The sequence below is a fragment of the Odocoileus virginianus genome, chromosome 18, assembly GCF_023699985.2.
Source record: "Odocoileus virginianus isolate 20LAN1187 ecotype Illinois chromosome 18, Ovbor_1.2, whole genome shotgun sequence".
Lineage (NCBI taxonomy): Eukaryota > Metazoa > Chordata > Mammalia > Artiodactyla > Cervidae > Odocoileus > Odocoileus virginianus.
Genome location: NC_069691.1, coordinates 37,600,094 through 37,612,467, shown reverse-complemented (window position 1 = coordinate 37,612,467; position 12,374 = coordinate 37,600,094). Strand labels below are relative to the sequence as shown.

General features: G+C 38.1%; 1 long non-coding RNA gene across 1 annotated transcript in view; it reads left to right on the top strand.

The window, feature by feature from the left end:
* The window catches only part of LOC110151460 (uncharacterized), a 537,693-nt gene that overhangs the window by 122,680 nt on the left and 402,639 nt on the right, over positions 1-12,374 (top strand). The window lies entirely within an intron of this gene.

Below are 12,374 nucleotides of genomic sequence, written 5' to 3'. Positions count from 1 at the left end.
CTCAAAAATTAATAGAATGAATAAACAGAAAAGTAAAAGGATATAGTAGGCCTGATAAGCACTATCAACCAAGTCAACATAATTTAGATTTATACAACTTCCACACAGCAACAGGATACAAATTCTATTCAGGTTCAGGACTATGTCTTTTTTACAAACTATCTTAGGAACTTAGCCCTTTGAATACTGACCAAAGTCACCTTGACTTGCCCCTCAGCTTGTCTGAAATTTAGACAGAATTTTCCTGACCATAGTCCCTGATCTCCCTTTACTTAGAGCTTTTCTTTAGAAAACTTGAAATTGTAAGTTCTTTCTCTGCTCATTTAAGATAGGATATAATATTCTATAACCCAGGGATGTCTTTCTCAAGAATCTGGGAACCATCCTAGGACCCCTGACTGCCATTTTCTCTCGGGTGGTAGGAACCTAACTTCTATAAGCACCAGTTAACAAATGCCAGTGACCTTTTGTGTTGAAAGGTAGCACTCCTGTGAATACTTTTGCAGTCTTGCTTTTTCCCCTCCTGACTTCATCCTGGCCCCCTCCTCATGATGTAGATGGTGAAAGGAGAGGAATCCAAGGACAGTGTTGGCTGAGTGGGCACAGACGAAGCAGTGAGGCTGGGATCTAAAGGTATAGTTTTAATATGTCACATGTTAAGTTACCAGTAAACAAAATCTGTGAATTCTGGTGTCAACTTAAAAAAAATGCACAACCTAAAAGTTGAGAATAGTTTTACTCCTAAAGATTTATGTCCAGGAGACTGTGTCTCAGATAGCTCTGAGGGACTGTTTTGAAGAGGAAAGGAAGGAGCCAGGATAAATAGTAGTTTTTGGAAAAAACAAAACAAACAAGCAAAAAACCCAGATAATCAGAACATCAAAAGATTATGTGTCTGTGTATGTGTTGCTCAGTGGGGTCTAACTCTTTATGACACCATGGACCCATGGACTGGAGCCTGGCTGGTCCTCTGTCCATGGGATTCTCCAGACAAGAATTCTTGAGAGGGTTTCCATGCCCTTACTGTTAATTAAGGAAAACCAGAAGCTTTTTTTGTGGTTCAGTGGCAAAGAGTCCACCGTCCAATGCAGGAGACCTGGGTTAAATCCCTGGGTCAGGAAGATCCCCTGGAGAAGATCCCCACTCCAGTATTCTTGCCTGGAGAATCCCATGGACAGAGGAGTCTGGTAGGCTACAGTCCGTGGGTTGCAGAGTCGGACATGACTGAGTGATTAACCAACAAAAATTCAAACATCTCAGCTTAATGAATTTAGTGCTTTTCTGTATATGGGAAGATGCAAAAGTATGGTCTTACTGAAATCATTCCACTGATAATGCACCTTAACTATCTAAGGCCAGTAGTATCCTGTTTTTCTCCTTCCTAAATCCCCTAATGATTAAAATAATGATTCCTATATCTTAACATTTAATATAACCTTTCTTCTTGTTAGAATTATATTTTGGATGGTAATATCAGATGTGGTAAAGCTATATTTCCCTGTCTGCCTCTTTCTTCAGTTCTATGTGAATTTACTTAAGTTAAAATAGAGTAAGTTAATTTTGTTATAAAATTCAACTTTATGAATATATTTATCAACTAGCTATCTATTCCATTAGTGTTCCAAGGTGGAGTGTCATTGGGAGAAATCTATTCTGATGGGAGGAGTGTTCTAATCACAGTTATTGTTTAGAATTACTGGCATAGAGTGATAATAAAAAGCAAACTTTAATTTTGTTAATATTTCCAAATTGTCTACAGTAAGTATACTCTTTTATTGACTGTATGCATAATGGAGCACTCCCATTGCCTCCACTTCATGCCACAGGCGATCTGTGACATCATTCATTTTTTAACTTCATTAATACTCAGAAACATGTTATCAGACATTGTTTTTTTCTGGGTAATGCAATTTGGAGGTTCATTTAAATTTCCTTATTGTTCTATGTATAACTTTGCCTTTAAAATGATCTCTACCATATTTCCAATAAAATAAAATTGTGATTTTTTTACTAAAGGAAATTAAATACCATATTTTCAAAGCGTCACAAATGGGAATTGATGGGGTATTTTCTTTGATGAATATTCAATTAAAATAAGCTCTACTTTGATCTATTACTGCATGCAACTACATGACCTCAGTTTATTAAATCAAAAAGATAATGTTGGAAACAAATTTACTCTTTCTCATATATTTTGATTGTGCATACTACCTTTTACTATTTTATAAGTATGCATATAGAAGCTACATTTGTTTTGGGACTTCCCTGGTGGTTCAGTGGTTAAGAGTGATAATAAGTATGCTTATAGAAGTTACATTTATTAAGAAGGCAATTTATTATTGCCTTCCAGTGCAGGCAGTGCAGGTTCAATCCCTGGTCAGGCATCTAAGATCCCACATGCCTTGTGGGCAATAAAACAAAACATAAATAATAGATGCAATATTGTTAACAGATTCAATAAAGACTTTGAAAATGGTCCATATTAAAAAAATATTTTAAAAAGTTTCATTTGTGTCTATCTGATCTCTAAAGTGAAGTGTATTTATGGCATAGTACAAAAAAGCTACTAAGATATAAGAGAAAAAAATGTTTCTGTTTATACGCTGTCATTTCTGAATTTTCTACTTTGCAGTATGGCTTGAAATGTCAACTCCATATTAATGCAGAAATATATGTGTGTGTGTGTGTATACATGTATGTGTGTATAAGCATAATCATAATCAGTTGTGTGCACATGCATGTATGCATGCATCTATGTATCTAAACTTAGACTGGAGTGCTAATAATTTTTTTAGTAATAGAGGACATCATCGGAAACAGTTTGAAAACTAGCATTTCTGTTATAAATTACATTATCATTATATTAAGAAAAGCATAGTCTTTTCCTCCAGTAAGTCTCTATTTAAAAAAATAATTGTATCGTTTTATTTATTTTTGGCCGTGCTGGGGCGTTGTTGCTGTGTGGTCTCTCTCTAGTTGTGGCACGTGTAGCTTCTCATTTTGGCGCTTCTCTTGCTGTGGAGCAGGGGTTCTCAGGCATGCCGGCCTCGGCAGTTACAGCGCGCGGACTCGGTAGTTGCTCTTTGGGGCTCTGAGCGCAGGCTCGGTAGTTGTGGGCAGGAGCTCGGGTGCTCCGGGGCACGTGGGGTCTTCCCAGATCAGAGCTCAAACCTGGGTCTCCTGCCTGGATTGTCAGGTGGGTTCTTTACCACTGAGCCACCAGGGAAGCCCTCTATATTTTAAACTCTATTTTCGTCCACATTCCCTTTTTACCTTTAAGTCCTGAATTTGTGATATTTGAAAGCCATGTATGGCATTATCCCAGTAAATCACGCATCCAGAAAACAGGTTCATTCACATTGGAGTTAAAAACTAGTATATCTCAAGTTGCTACTCTCAAGCCTAGACATCTGACCTTTCTGGAAAATTTCTTTGAAATATTAAATTACCTGGAAATTTTATTCCTATATCCTACTACATAAATGCAGGTTATATTTTCAACATTTGTCCTATGCTCTCCAAAATGTAGAGAAAGTGGGATTTCTCAGATCCTAGAGCTAGGAAATCATGTGAAATCTAGTTTGTCTTGTTTTAGATTTAATCTCTGTATTCTAAGTTTGGGTCTTACCTAGGTCTCTTGAATTTTATTGCTACTTTCCTCTCTGATGTCCTGGGTGGATCCTCATAAATTCTATTGTCTCCATTTCAGTAATATTTTGCATATTTTCTTCTTTTAAGTCATACTGCATTAGGTCCTGATACAGTAATGCCTTGGAATATGAGATACCTTATTTTCTAACTTTAATCTCAATGATTTGAAAGCATAGCAATACTGGGATGCAATTGTAATTAAACTACTACTAATTATAATAATTCATGTGGTAGTACTTTGTTACCCTAAGTAATAATTCTCTCAAAAAGATGCCAAAATATTCCTTTATAATATCCTTGTATAATTCTATGATTGAATATTTGAAGTTGAACAGAAATGTATCAAATAGAAATACTTTTTAAAAAAAGAAGTGAAAACCCAGCAAGAACCTCTTTCCTTTGAAGAAAGTTCAAAGTCCTGATAAAGGTGATTTCTGATGATTCTAATTGCTGGATGTGATCCTACTGCTTCACATGCTGGCTACTAAAGGCCTTTGAAGTCTTCTCCAATCTAAGAAACAAAGGTATCTACAAAATTTTCATTAATTGAATGAGGAAACAGAAATTTACATTTATTTTTGTTTAAAAAGAGTCATCTCAGAGAAAGTAAAATGACTTTATCTCATCCAGAGAACAATTTAACCTATATGCAAATGAATGTGTGCTTCTGTAGTTTTCTCTTAAAACAATTTGGAAAAGAATTATTGTTATCTGAAAACAAAGCCTCCCAAAGGGGACAAATGAGTAATGTTTAGGGTTTTTTGCAAATTAAAATTAAGTTCTAAATTTTCATGATCCATGGAAAATCTAAAAAAAATCTATACAATTTTATAAAAGGAACTACATTTTAAAAAATACCTACAACAAAGGTTTTGTCAAATTAAATTCTTTAAGTTACCATTTTGTTCATGGAGACTCAAAGGATTCAGTTCATTTGAAATGAAGGATTTTAGAGTGTTTTAACAAGACAGATATTTGATAAGTTTTTGCTTTTTGACATACCTGTTGGTCAAATAAATCAATTCTTAGACTAACTGTGTGTGTGTGTGTGTATATATATATATATATAAAACATATGTGTATATATATATATATATAAAATATGTGTGTGTGTGTATATATTGCTGCTGCCGCTGCTGCGAAGTCACTTCAGTCGTGTCCGACTCTTTGCGACCCCATAGACGGCAGCCCACCAGGCTCCTCTGTCCCTGGGATTCTCCAGGCAAGAATACTGGAGTGGGCTGCCATTTCCTTCTCCTATATATATATATATATGTATGTCTATACATATGTATATATATATATATACATATATATATATAGTAACTGATATAGCCTGGCAGTATTTTGTGAGCCAGTGACCTAAAATTGAATATGAACTGGTATATATTCTTGAGTCAAGAATGCTATCAACTTAACAGTATTGTAGCTTAGATCTTAGGCTGGAGTTGGGTGAACCTGAGTTTAAAATATGACTCTGATACTTCCTAACTCTGACTTTCAAAAAGTTACTCATTTAAACAAAGTGAAAAAAGGTGAAAGTGAAAGTCACCCAGTCATGTCCGACTCTTTGCTACCCATGGAGTGTAGTCCATGAAATTCTCCAGGCCAGAATACTAGTATGGGTAGCCTTTCCCTTCTCTAAGGGATCTTCCCAACCCTGGGATCGAACCCAGGTCTCCCTCATTGCAGGCAGCTTCCTTACCAGCTGAGCCACAAGAGAAGCACTCATTTAACTGGGTATCTTCCTAAAAGGGTTGTTATCAGGATTTCAGGATTACTTTTTCTATAGGTTGAATTATTTTTGCAGATTCACAGCGCGCTCCCTGTGCTCCACACATTGGAATGTGGGCAGAAGAGACCATGGTCTCTTCTGGGCAAAAATCTTCATGGACTAGATGCTTTGTCACTTACTCTTGTATTCCTGCTATTCACCTTAAGAAAAACCCTGGTCCAGGTAGCATTTGGTCCAAGTAAAATTAGAGTTATATAGAGCAGACCTAAACCCCATCTTCAGCCTTGAACCTGGAACATAAAATACCGCTTATGCCTGCTGAGTGGCTGACAACTCACAAACCTGTAAGTCAGAGTTAAATACTTCTTGTTGTAAGCCAGTGAGTTTTAGTGCTGTTTAGTATGTAACCACATTGCAGTGATAGTGACCAATGCAATTTTAAAATGTGTATATGTATTTGACATAGTCCCTGGTACATGCTAAGGGCTCAATAAATATTAACAATAAAATTTTTAATGAATATTCTCTATTGCTTAGTTTATAGTAATAAATGCAATTTAAAAATCAGGAAATAACCCATTCTTTAATTGACTTACTGATGAAAATAACTTCAGAATATTTTTTTCAACCTCATTTCTATTCCTTGTAGTTGATAAAGTATAAATATAATCATTGCTTTGAGATAAACTTGAGTTCACTTTGGTGGATTGTGACTTTGTACATTTGGCCATTCAGCTAATTATAGACAATTTATTGTGTTTCTTTGGCTGTTGGGCTTTTAGCTTCTCTTTATATAAAAGGGGAGGATAAACACTTTTTATGTCATAAGGAGATTTATCAGAAAGTAAATAAAGAACAGCACAGATTATGGCACATAGAAAATGCTGAGATTGTTGTAGTGCTGTTATTTTTAGGCAACCAATTAACATGTTGTGTTTGTGAGACATTTGATATGTTTGCTAAAAGATAAATCACCTTTATGTTCTCCATCAGGCTAAAATTGTCCCTTGTTTTTCTTGTGTCAGATTTAATTTGCAACAGGTTACCAAAGAGATACTTTGTTAATCTCTTATTGTCTCTATTTTCTTGAAAACAGAATGACCAAAATTTAGGACAATTCATTTTCATAGAAAAAAAAATATTTGAAATTCAGTTGATCCCATAGGAACATGAATTTTGGAATCAGAGATCGGAGGCTTCAGTGTCTGACATTTGTTAGCATTTGGGTTTTAGTTCCATGCTGAATGACGGCAGGCAGGGTTTCTCAATTGAATCTCCATATGCCAAGTCTTGTATTCATTCATGCATAGTTGGAAACTAGACTTTATTGGTTCGTTCAAGAAAAAAAATCTCCAAGGACAGAATCATTCTAATCTAATCCACATGAGACAGGTTGTGGCAGAGGTTATTTATCTGCTTAATTGTCTTGTCTTCTCTCTCTGGGAACACAGGAAGGCTATTTGCCAGGATTGCCTTTTATTAATTTTGGTCCTTTGTGCTTGGTTTCTGATCAGTATTATCTGGAGGTAAGCAATGTATATTATTCCCATGACTTGTTCATATAATGTCACGTGCAACTGTCCATCAGTTCAGTTCAGTCACTCAGTCGTGTCCAACTCTTTGTGACCCCATGAACTGCAGCACGCCAGGCCTCCCTGTCCATCACCAACTCCCAGAGCTTTCCCAAACTCATGTCCATTAAGTCGGTGATGCCATCCAACCATCTCATCCTCTTTCATCCCCTTCTCCTCCTGCCTTAAATCTTTCCCAACATCAGGGTCTTTTCAAATGAGAGCTCTTCACATCAGGTGGCCAAAATACTGGAGTTTCAGCTTCAACATCAGTCCTTCCAATGAACACCCAGGACCAACTTCCCCTAGGATGGACTGGTTGGATCTCCTTGCAGTCCAAGGGACTCTCAAGAGTCTTCTCCAACACCACAGTTCAAAAGCATCAATTCTTCTGTGCTCAGCTCTCTTTATAGTCCAACTCTCACATCCATACATGACCACTGGAAAAACCATAGCCTTGACTAGACAGAGCTTTGCTGATAAATTAATGTCTCTGCTTTTTAATATGCTGTTTAGGTTGGTCATAACTTTCTTTCCAAGGAGTAAGCATCTTTTAATTTCATGGCTGCAGTCACCACCTGCAGTGATTTTGGAGCCCCACAAAATACAGTCAGCCACTGTTTCCACTGTTTCCCCATCTATTTGCCATGACGTGATGGGACCAGATGCCATTATCTTAGTTTTCTGAATGTTGAGCTTTAAGCCAACTTTTTCAGTCTCCTCTTTCACTTTCATCAAGAGGATCTTTAGTTCTTCTTCACTTTCTGCCATAAGGTCTTAACATACCAACTAGGCCAATGGACCCAGAGGATAACTCTCGAGAAGGCCTTGCATCCAGCAGAACCACAGCATAATTGCCGAAGGAACCCTCCAGTCATTGCTTAGAAAGAAGTCACAATACTTCCTTCTTTTTAATTGCTTTTTATTTTTATTAATTGGGATAGAACGGCTTTACAATGTGTTAGTTTCTGCTCTACAACTTCACGGGTCAGCCATATGTGGAGAGCTGTACTGACATGTATGCACTACCGTGCGTGAAATAGTTAGCTGGTGGGAAGCTGCTGCAAACATAGGGAGCTCATCATGGTGCTCTGTGATGACCTAGAGGGTTGGATGAGGTGGTGGCAGGGAGACTCAAGACGGTGGGGAAGTATGTATATATGAGCTGCTCAGTTCTGAAATGAGCAAGAAATAAACTTTTCTTGTTTTAGGCCACTGAGATTTGCGTTGTTATATAAATTTGGTGGTTTTAGTAACCTTGGCTAAGTCTGTGATATATTGGTCAGGATGTATATTTGTCTCTAATCCAGATATCTTTCTGTCTAAGGGGGTATAATACTTTGATTTCCTATTCAGACAATACCCAATGTCATGTATAAGTTAGTGGGGGGTCAAAACATGAGTGGGGGGATTGGGTGAGAAAGAACTCAGAATTAGAGGCAGGAATATGAGGGGTCCGCATCTGACCTGAGTACCCAGATAAAATATTGACATATCTCTATTGTATAGAAAGAGCTGCTTCTCAGCTGGCCCTGGTAAATTCAGTCTTTTGAACACAGTCAATTGGGCTTCCCTGGTGGCTCAGATGGTAAAGAATCTGCCTGCAATGCTGGAGACCTGGGTTCTATCCCTGGTCAGGAAGCTCCCCTGGAGAAGAGAATGGCTGCCCACTCCAGTATTCTTGTTTGGAGAATTCCATGGACAGAGGAGCCTGATGGGCTACAGTCCATGGGGTGGCAAAGAATGGGACTTGACTGAATGACTAACACTTTCACTTTCAATGTGAGCTAATGACATTTGTCTTTTGGGCCATAGGGTTCTCAGTTTGCTGTGCATTTATAATTTTATTTATTTTTGGTGATGACCTTTCTTTAGTATAAAATTAATAAAGCATTCTGCATCAAGGCCAGAAAATCCAAGTACATTTTATTATATCCAAAAAATAGGAAGGTACATGTTTCTTCACATTCTTTAGCAACTCACATATGTCAAAGACTGTACCTTCACATTAAACTTCACCTTTCTCCCACATTCACTACCTAATGGTCTCAACATTACTATTGTAGCTCTATCTATCACACTAAGTACAAACTGGGGGGATAAAACAGCATAAAAATAAGATAGAGATAGAAGATTGGCCCAATATGGCTTTAAACTCATTGGCCAGAAACTCATTGGCCAGAAACTCATTGGCCAGAAATGACCTGGCTGAAAACCTGGAAAAATAAGTTTGTTTTTGTCAATTGTTTTTAGATACTCCAGCCTGCATTGTATAGAGAGATGAGGGATAAAGAAGATATAATATTTAGTGACTCAGCCCATGTCGTCTACCAGAATGTTCTAGAATTATTCTTTCTGTAAGCTTAAAGCAGTTGTCTCCAACTTTATGGCACCAGGGACAGGTTTCATGGAAGACAGTTTTTCCATGGACCAGGAATGGGGGTGGTTTTGGGGTGATTCAAGCACATTATATTTATTACAAACTTTATTTGTATTATTATTATTTCATTATTGTATTATTAGTATTGATATATAATTAAATAATTATACAACTCACCATAATGCAGTATCAGTGGGAGCCCTGAACTTGTTTTCCTGCAGCTAAACTTTCCTATCTGGGGGTGATGGGAGAATGATGGGGATTGACTATAAATAGAGATGAAGTTTTGCTTGCTTCTTTCCTACTGCTCACCTCCTGCTGTATGGCCTTGGTTGGGGACTCCTGGCCTAAAGGACATTCTGCCTGTTTTATTATACATTGATTTAAATAGTCCAACTCCTATTAAGACAATGCTTTTGTCAAATAAAAACAACCTATTGTTATTTGAGCTAAGGTATTTAAACTTTTTAGTGGAGGTGATGGAATTCCAGTTGAGCTATTTCAAATCCTGAAAGATGATGCTGTGAAAGTGCTGCACTCAACATGCCAGCAAATTTGCAAAACTCAGCAGTGGCCACAGGACAGGAAAAGGTCTGTTTTCATTCCAATCGCAGAGAAAGGCAATGCCAAAGAATGCTCAAACTACCACACAATTGCATTCATCTCACATGCTAGTAAAATAATGGTCAAAATTCTCCAAGCCAGGCTTCAGCAATATGTGAACTGTGAACTTCCATATGTTTAAGCTGGTTTTAGAAAAGGCAGAGGAACCAGAGATCAAATTGCCAATATCTGTTGAATCATCGAAAAGCAAGAGAGTTCCAGAAAAAACATTGATTTCCGCTTTATGCCAAAGCCTTTGACTGTGTGGATCACAATAAACTGTGGAAAATTTTGGAAGACATGGGAATACCAGACCACTTGACCCACCTCTTGAGAAACCTATAAGCAGGTCAGGAAGCAACAGTTAGAACTGGACATGGAACAACAGACTGGATCCAAATAGGAAAAGAAGTATGTCAAGGCTGTATATTGTCACCCTGCTTATTAAGCTTATATGCAGAGTACATCATGAGAAATGCTGGCTGGAAGAAGCACAAGCTGGAATGAAGATTGCTGGGAGACATATCAATAACCTCAGATATGCAGATGACACCACCCTTATGGCAGAAAGTGAAGAAAAACTAAAAAGCCTCTTGACGAAGGTGAAAGAGGAGAGTGAAAAAGTTGGCTTAAAGCTCAACATTCAGAAAACTAAGATCATGGCATCTGGTCCCATCACTTCATGGGAAGTACATGGGGAGACAGTGGAAGCAGTGTCAAACTTTATTTTTTTGGGCTCCAAAATCACTGCAGATGGTGATTGCAGCCATGAAATTAAAAGACGCTTACTCCTTGGAAGGAAAGTTATGACCAACCTAGATAGCATATTAAAAAGCAGAGACATTACTTTGCCAACAAAGGTCCATCTAGTCAAGGCTTTGGTTTTTCCAGTGGTCATGTATGGATGTGAGAGTTGGACTGTGAAGAAAGCTGAGAGCCGAAGAATTGATGCTTTTGAACTGTGGTGTTGGAGAAGACTCTTGAGAGTCCCTTGGACTGCAAGGAGATCGAACCATTCCATCCTGAAGAAGTCCTGGATGTTAATTGGAAGGACTGATGCTGAGGCTGAAACTCCAATACTTTGGCCCCCTCATGCGAAGAGTTGACTCATTGGAAAAGACTCTGATGCTGGGAGGGATTGGGGGCAGGAGGAGAAGGGGACGACAGAGGATGAGATGGTAGGATGGCATCACCAACTTGATGGACATGAGTTTGAATAAACTCTGGGAGTTGGTAGAGTTGGTGATGGACAGGGAGGCCTGGTGTGCTGCGATTCATGGGGTCTCAAAGAGTCAGACATGACTGAGCAACTGAACTGAACTGAACTGATTTAAACTTTGACAGTTGAAGAAGACATTGCATTGTGTGGAGCAGAATATGGCCAGAGCTATGAAATATGAAGAGAAGAAAGACTGCCTCAGGAAATTTCCATGGGCAGAGGCTAGGAAGAAGAGTTAATTTGGGATTCAAATGACTTTAAGAGTATCAAGGTGGAGGGCTAGATTAAATAGGTAATATCCAGAGAACCAGAAGATGTATTTCCAAGTTTGCAGAGGTATATGTAGGGCTTCCACATACATTACTTTCATTGAAACAGTGTGATGTGAAAGATCCAGAGTAAGTAAAATGCTAACTAGTACATACTTGTTGTTCAGTCTCTCAGTCTTGTCTGACTCTCTGCGACCCCATGGACCTCAGCACGCCAGGCTCATCTGGCCAGGCTCATCCCAGACCTACCTAGATCAAACTCATGTCCATTGAGTTGGTGATGCCATCCAACTGTTTTGTCCTCTGTTGTCCCCTTCTCCTGCCTTAAATCTTTCCCAGAATCTAAGTTCTTTCTAATGAGTTGGCTCTTTGCATCAGGTGGCCAAAGTGTTAGAGCTTCAGCATCAGTCCTTCTAATGAATATTCAGGACTGATTTCCTTTAGGATTGACTGGTTTGATCGTATTGGCTATATTTAAAAAAAAAAAAAGCTGGGTAATTAATCATTTCTTTCCACTCTCCCTTGTTCTTCCCAGAAGAAAAAAGAACATTGCTATACCTACTGCCTCATGTGGTGAAAACCAGGGTTTGGGAGATAGAAATGGGTTAAAAAACCAAAACCTCAACAATAAATTGAGTAACCTGGGTTGTTACCTAATCTCCCCAAACTACGAAATGTGACCAGTAATGCTTTTTTGTATCATTGCTATGAGCATTAAATGCAAAAATTATTTAAAAGTAGTCCATTCATTCACAAATAATTTTAGAGATTCAATAAAGAGTAGATATGATAGGAGTGCTGATTTTGAGCAGAATAAAAATTATAACATAAGGAGGTGGCACTAATGGTAAACAATCTACCCTCCAACGCAGAGGATGCAAGAGATGTCAGTTTGATCCCTGGGTTGGGAAGATCCCCTAGGGTAGGAAATGGCAACCCACTCCAG